Source organism: Callorhinus ursinus, unplaced genomic scaffold (genome assembly GCF_003265705.2).
Source record: "Callorhinus ursinus isolate GAN/ISIS: 27379988/994484 unplaced genomic scaffold, GSC_fseal_2.0 scaffold8, whole genome shotgun sequence".
Lineage (NCBI taxonomy): Eukaryota > Metazoa > Chordata > Mammalia > Carnivora > Otariidae > Callorhinus > Callorhinus ursinus.
In genome coordinates, this window is record NW_027397070.1 from 19,051,448 (window position 1) to 19,060,740 (window position 9,293).

A 9,293-nucleotide genomic window follows, 5' to 3' on the forward strand; every position below is an offset into this window, starting at 1 on the left:
TCTTTACCATATGTAAAGATAAAATAAAATAAATGACTTTTTGTGAATGTTTCTTGTATCCAACAACCCTCATCTTCATGAGATCAAGGATCATGTCTTATTTATCTTGGCATTTCAATCCTTGCTCTAGTGACTTGCACGCTGATACACTTATACAGTGAAAAATAAGACTGAATAGCATTTATCAAGAATTTATCTTGTTCTATGCAATATACATTGTGTGAATCACCACATATAATTTTAGCAGCAGCTGATGTGATAGGTACTAGTGTCTTCCTGTCTTTTACAGGAGAAACTAAGCCTGAAGGATGAACAGTTAAAAAAGAAAACTCTTCTGAAGTCATGTCACTGGGAAGTAGCTAACCCAAAATTTGAATCTAGGCAGGCTAGCTCTCAAATATGATTCTGTAATTACCAGAGGGTACTTTTTTTCTAGAAATGGAAAACAGGTGGGTAATTAAAAGCATGATTACTTTTAAAAATTTGAGGCCAGCAGTTATATATCTTATAAAGGTTTTATATTTTTATTCTGGTGCTAAAGTCAGTGTATGTCACACATATTTGATTTCAAATTGCTTCAACATTTATTTAGCAGTAATTAAATTTGAGTTTATACTTAATGTAATCTATAAGTAGTACCTGTTGAGAAACAATTCTCCCTGGGTCTTGTGGGGTTTTTCGGTTTTGCTTTTAGTTTTTGATGTAGTGTTCAGTGATTCATTATTTGTGTATAACACCCAGGGCTCAAAGTACTGGCTGCTATTCTTCCAGACTTTTTTGCAAGGATATTTTCATAGCAAATGGCCTTCAAGATAGAAATATTGTCACCTCTGGAACAAAGGAAAGGTACACTAATTTCTAATTAGAAGAGATTTGATTTCTCTAAACACAGAGTTCCTCTGCCATAATATAATCCACTGTATGTGTGCAGTTATCATCTGGGTCTCTTTTGTGTCTCTCCATTAAAATGGGACTCGGGGAAATTACACAAATATGTGGATACTCTGGCTACTGCTATGGATTAACAATAAACTGTCCATTTTTAACTCAGGAATCTATCAACATACATAAAACTGTGGCAAGCAAGTTCATTAGCTTATATATAGTATGAAATCTTAGACCCTTTAAAGTTCCTAACATATATATTGTGTGATTTTTTATTACATATTATTAAATGACTTATTTTTTTAGGAAAGGAATTCGCTGATTTATCTAATATTTTAAAAAAGACCCAAGATTTGAATGATTAGAAGAGTTCATGAAAACCCATCAAAGATTTATATTTATTTTTCAAATAGTTCAAATGCTTAAATATTCAATCTATTCCTTATCATCTTTAATATATATTTGGCTGGTGATGAATATTTTTAAAACCTTAGACCAGCTGTTCACAACAGGAGCCTATCTGTCTCCTGGGGAATATTTAGCAACATCTGGAAACATCTTTGCTACACACTGCTTGAGTTATTTACATTCATTGCTTGTCTCAGCTGAGAGTGGTGTTGGTTACTATTAGCATTTAGTGGATATAGAGACCAGGGATGCTGTTAAACATCCCATAGTGTACAGGACAACCTCCCATAATTAATTATTTGGTCCCAAATGTCAATTATGATAATGTTGAGAACCCAGATATACATATATATGCTTCCACATCTGAATTTGAGAGATCTAAGTCAATTTTCTCAATGATAAGAATTAATCTGGATATAAAGTTAGAAAGATATAAGTATCTCTACATTTGTCTATCATATGCGTATAATACAGCATTTCATGAAAATCAAACCATAACGTAAACAACAGCAAATAATCAACAGAAAACCAAAATTTCAATCATTTCCAAATTTTTAGGATGTACCTATATTTAGACATAATAGAGTAATATAGTCAAGCCTTTATTATTATTATTACTGATAAGGAGGTATACCCAATAATGTATATATAGAAAACAAACTTTTATTGTGTATGTGGATGGGGGTGGATGGTTATGGTATGGATATTAAAAAGATGGGTATGGCCAAAGACGGGTATTAAAGAGGGCACATACTGCATGGAGCACTGGGTGTTATATGCAAACAATGAATCATGGAACACTACATCAAAAACTAATGATGTAATGTATGGTGATTAACATAACATAATAACATAAAAAAAAACAAAAAAATGAAAAAAAATAAAAAGATGGGTTTGGACATTATAAAGATGGGTATGGATATGAACATTAAAAAGAAATTATCCTGTATTTGGTTACTTAAGTCTATACTGTTACTATGGAAAATGCAATACTATATATCTATTTGTTATTATAACAATCTGTCGAAGAAATTCTGTAATTTGTATACATTACTTTTCAAAATTGTAATACTGTATTTGAATATTACCTGGTTTATAGAACAATCCTTAAGCATCCATGACTTTACAAATTATAGTTACAAAATTATAAGTATGACCAGCATATGTGTATGCATATATGTATACATGCATATATACACAACTACTCATATATAATTAGCTAACATACACTGAACATCTGTGTCATGGGGTCAAATAAAATTTGTCAAAATTGATATAGTATTATCTGGTTCACAAGTGAGGACTAACAGTGTCTTCATTCATATCATCCAGTGTTAGAAGAATCCATCTATATACAATTAGAACTTTTATTTTTCAGGGGAAAATTAATGTTGTTTTAAAGACACTAAAAAGAAATACATTGGGCACCTGGGTGGCTCAGTCAGTTAAGCATCTGCCTTCGGCTCAGGTCATGGTCTCAGGGTCCTGGGATCGAGCCCTGCATCAGGCTTCCTGCTCAGTGGGGAGTCTGCTTCTCCCTCTCCCTCTGCTGCTCCCCTGCTTGTGTTCCTCCCACCCGCTCGTGCTCTCTCTCTCTCTCTCATGCTCACTCTCTGTTTCAAATACATAAAATCTAGATAGATAGATAGATAGATAGATAGATAGATAGATAGATAGATAGAAAGAAAGAAAGAAATCCAGTGCAGGAGGAGGAGTTGGGAGGCCGGGGTAGCACAGTCTGGTGGCCTGGGTTGCAAGTGGGCAATGCTGCTTTGGCCTATGTGACTGGTGCTGGCCTCTGTCTGGAGAGGATTCAAGCTAACTATTGAGGACCCTCTTCTCAAAAAGGTTCGACTGAGTGAAGTAGACTTCAAAATTATGGCACAAGATGAGTTAATTCTAAGATGGAAATAATATGAAGTATATGTCCAAGCTTTGGAGAGTAAGTACACAGATCTTAATTCTAATGATGCAACTGGCTTAAGGGAGTCTGAAGAAAAACTAAAGCAGCAACAAGAGTCTGCACACAGGGAAAAATTCGTGTAATGTGACTAGCAACCAAGGAGCAAGAGATACAATTGTATACTACTCAAATCCAGTACCTCAAGCAAGTCCAGCAGCCAAGTGTTACCCAAATGAGATGAACAATGGTAGGCGCAGCGATCAACTTGTTTTTCCTAAAAATGAAAGGTGAATTGGAACAGACTAAAGACAAACTGGAACAATCCTGGAATAAACTGTGTACCTGGAAGTTTATGCCTGATAGGTAAACAGTCATACTCCCCAGTCAAGACTTCCCTGACCATCCCACTAGGAAAAATCTGTGGTGGGACAGCCAACTACTCCTTTCCACAGCAAGACTTAGACTTTTTGAGCCAAAAAAAGCCACATTCTTATACTTTCCAGCTTGGAATTGTTCATATAAAACTTACCAGATGAACCTTGTGTTCGGCTTTTTTCTCTTCCTCTTACCCTTATTTCAGAGGCCTGATGATGTGGGACTTTCTGAAGAAGCGCCAGTTCCAAAAATTTTCCCTTCTAGAACTTGTAGACACTTGAGAAATCTTTCTGTTTGAAGAAACTAGACAGAGAAAGAGAAGTCTCAAGCCTGGGCACACTGTGTCTTCAGACAGTTGGAAGGAATGAAAACCTAGAAATTTAAAATCATGAATTGAACATGTAAAATTCCAGTAAAATGTGAAAATGGAATATGCATCACTCTTAACCTTGAGCATACTGACTGAGAGACACTGTATATCAGTTTTGTCAATAAGACTATGGACTTCATGATTGTTGTTGAACTTCTGTTTCTAAACTCAAATGAGCCAAACAGGCAAAGTGTTAATGGCAAAGTGTTGAATGCTTAAACTAAGGAGAATCAAGAGCTTGTAAATCAGCTGTCCCAGGGATGTGTTGCACACCTCGAAGCAGAGTTGGCTTTACAGAAAAAATATAGCCAGGAGCTTAAATGCAGTCAAAATGAACTGAATGTCTTCATCATTCAACTTGACAGAAGTAGAAGGTATGCTGAGCACCATTCTAGTTCTTCAGCAGCAACTGAAAGAGACATGCCGGTAGTTGGCTCAGTACCAACAGTCGCAATCTCACACTCCAGCCCCAAGTACCAGCAGGACTACATCTTCTGAGCCTGTATGACAGGCAGAGGCCACAGGTAAAGACTGCAGTTGGCTGGCCAATGGACCAAGTAATGGCAGTTCCCCTAGCAGAGGACATCTGGGTCCAGATTTCACAGAAAGAGGGACATAACCAGAAATGACTTTCCTTCTTCTCCAGGGAATGGTAATAAAGCTTCCAACAGTTCAGAGGAGAGAACTGGCAGAGGAGGTAGTAGTTATGCAAGCCAGCTCAGTTCAGGGTATGAAAGTGTAGACTTTCCACTGGCAGTGAAAACTCTCACACACCACTCAAATGACACAGACTCTAATCATGACCCTCAAGAGGAAAAAACAGTGAATGGGAAAGGTAACTGAACTGGGAGTTCCTGCCATGTTCAGAATGGCTTGGACTCAAGTGTAAATGTGCAGGGTTCAGTTTTGTAGTATTTTTTTCAACAAATTGTCATACAGTGCCATTTAATTTGGGGGAGATTCTGCTCAGGAAATAAACACATACTTTTGTCACAATTTACCTTTTTTTGTGGATGTGTTTTTCATCTTTTCCTTTTTTTTTCTTTCTTTGTTTCAATACCTCTGTCACTTTGGAAATTGTAACAGTTAATTACTTTGTTGTCAAAAGGACATTTTGTGTAGTGTCACGTTACTGTTATATGAGTTAATGTATAGTTATAAATGGAAATCTTTCTTTAAAGCATAACACAATTATCTCTGTAGAAATCTGTGTCTATCTTAGGACCCGTGCTGTGTAAGGGCATTCTTACCCATGCTTGAGTTAGCTGTTAGAGTAGATATAGTTTTATGACTGCCAAGTTTGCCCAGTACTGTAGTTTTATCATACAAATTAGACTTGCTGATGGAATCCTATAGTAGTTTAGGGGTTAGATACAGTTTTTCCCATCATGCATCTGTGCCTTTTCTCTTTAGGTGACTGAATGTTTAAGAAATTTATGTGTATAGTTACTCAGTTTTTATGAACTGTTGTATCCTGTTAATGCATATTGCTCTGTGACTCCAATATATCTTGCCTATACTGACCAAACCTAAATAAAAATTTGTATTGTAAAAAAGAAAGGAAGGGAAGGAGGGAGGGAGGGAGGAAGGAAGGAAGGAAGGAAGGAAGGAAGAAAAGGAAGGAAGGAAGGAAGGAAAGGAAGGAAGGAGGGAAGGAAGGAAGGAATAAAGAAAGAAGGAAGGAAGGAAAGAAAGGAAGAAAGAAATCCAATATAGGGAACAATTAATTTTATTACTTGTTTGGATAGTAACTGATTTTGTTGGATGAGTGTGATAATAACCTATTTGTGAATAGTTTTTGCAAATATAATTAATACCTATGAGATTCCAAAGAGGAAAAATAAATTAACTAGTACATTCACAATTGAGGGACATTATTCACACATATTCAAGACAAAAATTTCATTTTATCAAAATTTTAGCCTTCCTTTTACTCGAAATCTATCAATTGTTGAATATATTTTAAATAGAATGTTAAAATGCAACATCTTACTGACTAAAAAAATACCAATTTTAAAGAATTTCTTTCAAATTCTGAGTTATTAAAATACAGATTTACTTACATTTTCATTAGTTGTTATTTTACCATGCAGCCAGAAGTATTTTCTACTCTGTGTGAATGTGAGGGTGGGGGAGGGGGGTCCAGGCTTAGTTACAAAAAATTAGTCCAGAGGTACCTGGCTGGCTCAGTTGGTAGAGCATACAACTTTTGATCTCAGGGTCATGAGTTTGAGCCCCATTCTGGGCATGGAGCCTACCTAAAATGTCAAAAAAATATATAGTCCAAAACTGAAATGAAAGAAGTTGTGAGAGAAGGTTGAGAGAAATTATGAACTAAAATAGTGTTTAAATATACTTTAAATCTACTGAATAGAAAAGAAAAACTTTCCATCTAGTTGTTATAATTAAAGAAAAATATTTTTTAATGGTGATGTAATTGACCTAAAACATTATATTAGTTTCAGGTGTACAATATAATGATTTAATATTTGGAAATATTGCAAAATGATCACCATAATAGGTCTCGTTAACATCCATTGCCATACATAGAGTATTTTTATGATGAGAACTTTTAAGATCTACTCTTTTAGCAACTTTCAAATACACAGAATAGCTAGAGTCACCATGCTGTACATAACATCACCATGACTTACTTATTTTATAAGTAGAGAATCAAATTTCTACACCACAAAACATGAATAAGTGAAAACTGAGATTTTTTAAATAACTGAATTTCAAAACAATTAAGAAACTTGAGATATCAAGTCAGGAACAAGGCAGGGATGTCCACTCTCTCCATTGCTACAGAACATAGTACTGGAAGTCCTAGCCTCAGCAATCAGACAATAAAAAGAAGTAAAAGGCATCCAAATCATCAAGGAAGAAATCAAACTTTCACTCTTCAGAGACAACATGATACTCTGTAGAAAACCTGAAAGACACCACCAAAAAATTGCTAGAACGGATTCACAAACTCAGCAAAGTTGCAGGATACAAAAATCAACATAATCTGTTGCATTTCTGTACACCAATAATGAAGCAGCAGAAAGAGAAGTCAAGGAATTGATCCTTTTTACAAATTGCACCAAAAAAAAAAACAAACCATAAAATACCTAGGAATAAACCTAACCAAAGAGGTAAAAGATCTGTATGCTGAAAACTATAGAACACTGATGAATTAATTTGAAGAAGGTACAAAGAAATGGAAACACATTCCATGCTCATGGATTAGAAAAATAAATGTTGTTAAAATGTTTATAGTTCCCAAAGTAGTCCACAGATTCAGTGCCATCCTGATCAAAGTAATACCAGCACTTTTCACAGAGCTAGAACAATCTTAAAATTGTATGGAAACACAAAAGACCCCCAATAGTAATGGTAATGTTGAAAAAGAAAAGCAAAGTGGGAGGGATCATAATCCTTGACTTCAAGTTAAATTACAAAGCTGTAATGATCAAGACGGTATGGTACAGGCACAAAAATAGACACATTGATCAATGGAACAGAATAGAAAACCCAGGATTTGAACCCATCACTGTTTGGTCAACTAATCTTTGACAAAGCTGGAAAGACTATCCAATGGAAAAAAGAGTCTCTTCAACAAATGGAGCTGGGAGAACTGGATGGTTACATGCAAAAGAATGAAACTGGATCACTTTTTTTGGCCTACATAAAAATAAATTCAAAATGGATGAAAGACCTAAATATGAGATAAAAACATCAAAATCCTAGGGGAGAACACTGGTAGCATCCTCTTTGACCCCCAACTGTAGGAACTTCTTACTTGACATGTCTCCTAAAGCAAAGGAAACAGAAGCACAAATGATCTATTAGGACATCATAAAGATAAAAAAAAAAACACTTCTGCACAGTGAAGGAAACAATCAACAAAATTAAAAGGTGACCAACAGAATGAGAGAAGATATATGCAAATGACATATGTGCTAAAAGGTCAGTATCCAAAATCTATAAAGAACTTATCAAAGTCCATTGACAGATGAATGGATAAAGAAGATGTGGTATATATATACAATGGAATATTATGCAGCCATCGAAAGGAATGAAATCTTGCCATTTGCAATGACGTGGATGGAACTGGAGGGTATTATGCTGAGCAAAATAAGTCAATCAGAGAAAGACATGTATCATATGATCTCATTGATATGAGGAATTCTTAATCTCAGGAAACAAACTAAGTGTTGCTGGAGGGGTGGGGGGGGGGGGGGATGGGGTGGCTGGGTGATAGACATGGGGGAGGGTATGTGCTATGGTGAGTGCTGTGAATTGTGTAAGACTGTTGAATCACAGACCTGTACCTCTGAAACAAATAATGCAAGATATGTTAAAAAAAAAAGAAGAAGATAGCAGGAAGAGAAGAATGAAGAGGGGGAAATCGGAGGGGGAGACAAACCATGAGAGACTATGGACTCTGAGAAACAAACTGAGGGTTCTAGAGGGGAGGGGGGTGGGGAATGGGTTAGCTAATGGACACTAAAGAGGGCACGTACTGAATGGAGCACTGGGTGTTATATGCAAACAATGAATCATGGAACACTACATCAAAAACTAATGATGTAATGTATTGTGATTAACATAACATAATAAAATAAAAAAAAGAACTTATCAAATCTAATATACCGTAGGACAAAACTGCCCCACACCATCATGCATACACCTCCACTGAGTACTCTCATTATCCTCCCTCCTTTCTATATTGACATAATTGTCTGAAAATAATCAGACAATGCCTATATTGCTTGATGCCATTCTTTTTCTTTTCACCATGTGGTGTTTGATAATCATCAGGATACTCTGCAAGGTTAGAGTTTTCTCCCATCTTCCTTGGGGATTTTCCAGCAGCAGCCTTCTCTCATGTTATTTGGTTACATCTGTATTGCTCTATGCAATCAGTAGAATTGCATCTAAAATATGTATCTCAAACTTTTCAGAAGCATGAGAGAACTGAATGCTGTATTGGATTGTGCTCTGGTAAAACCTGTGTTTTCTACTAAAGAATAACATGGAAATGAATCAGTCAGCCAAACATTAAAGTCTATTTGCCACATGGCTATTGTTAAATGTTTCTCAGAAGATCTCAGTATGCCTTCCTGGAATCCTGTGTTTTTCTATAATCAAAATTATTTTTTTATCTATTTCAGGTGGTCAGCCACACCCAGCACATAGAACAATGCATTCATTGCCAAACTCACTACATTTAATGAATGCTTTTTTTAAAAAAAGATTTTGTTTATTTATTTGACAGAGAGAAACACAGTGAGAGAGGGAACACAAGTAGGAGGAGTGCTCCAATCCAGGAGCATGGAACGCTTTTCCATTTCTTTGTGTCTTCCT

The 9,293-nt window shown here is 35.8% G+C and overlaps 1 pseudogene; it reads left to right on the forward strand.

Annotated features, from left to right (window-relative positions):
• Positions 1–2,013: 2,013 nt before the first annotated feature.
• On the forward strand, positions 2,014–3,835 carry LOC112821912 (pre-mRNA-splicing regulator WTAP-like; annotated as a pseudogene).
• Positions 3,836–9,293: the final 5,458 nt, after the last annotated feature.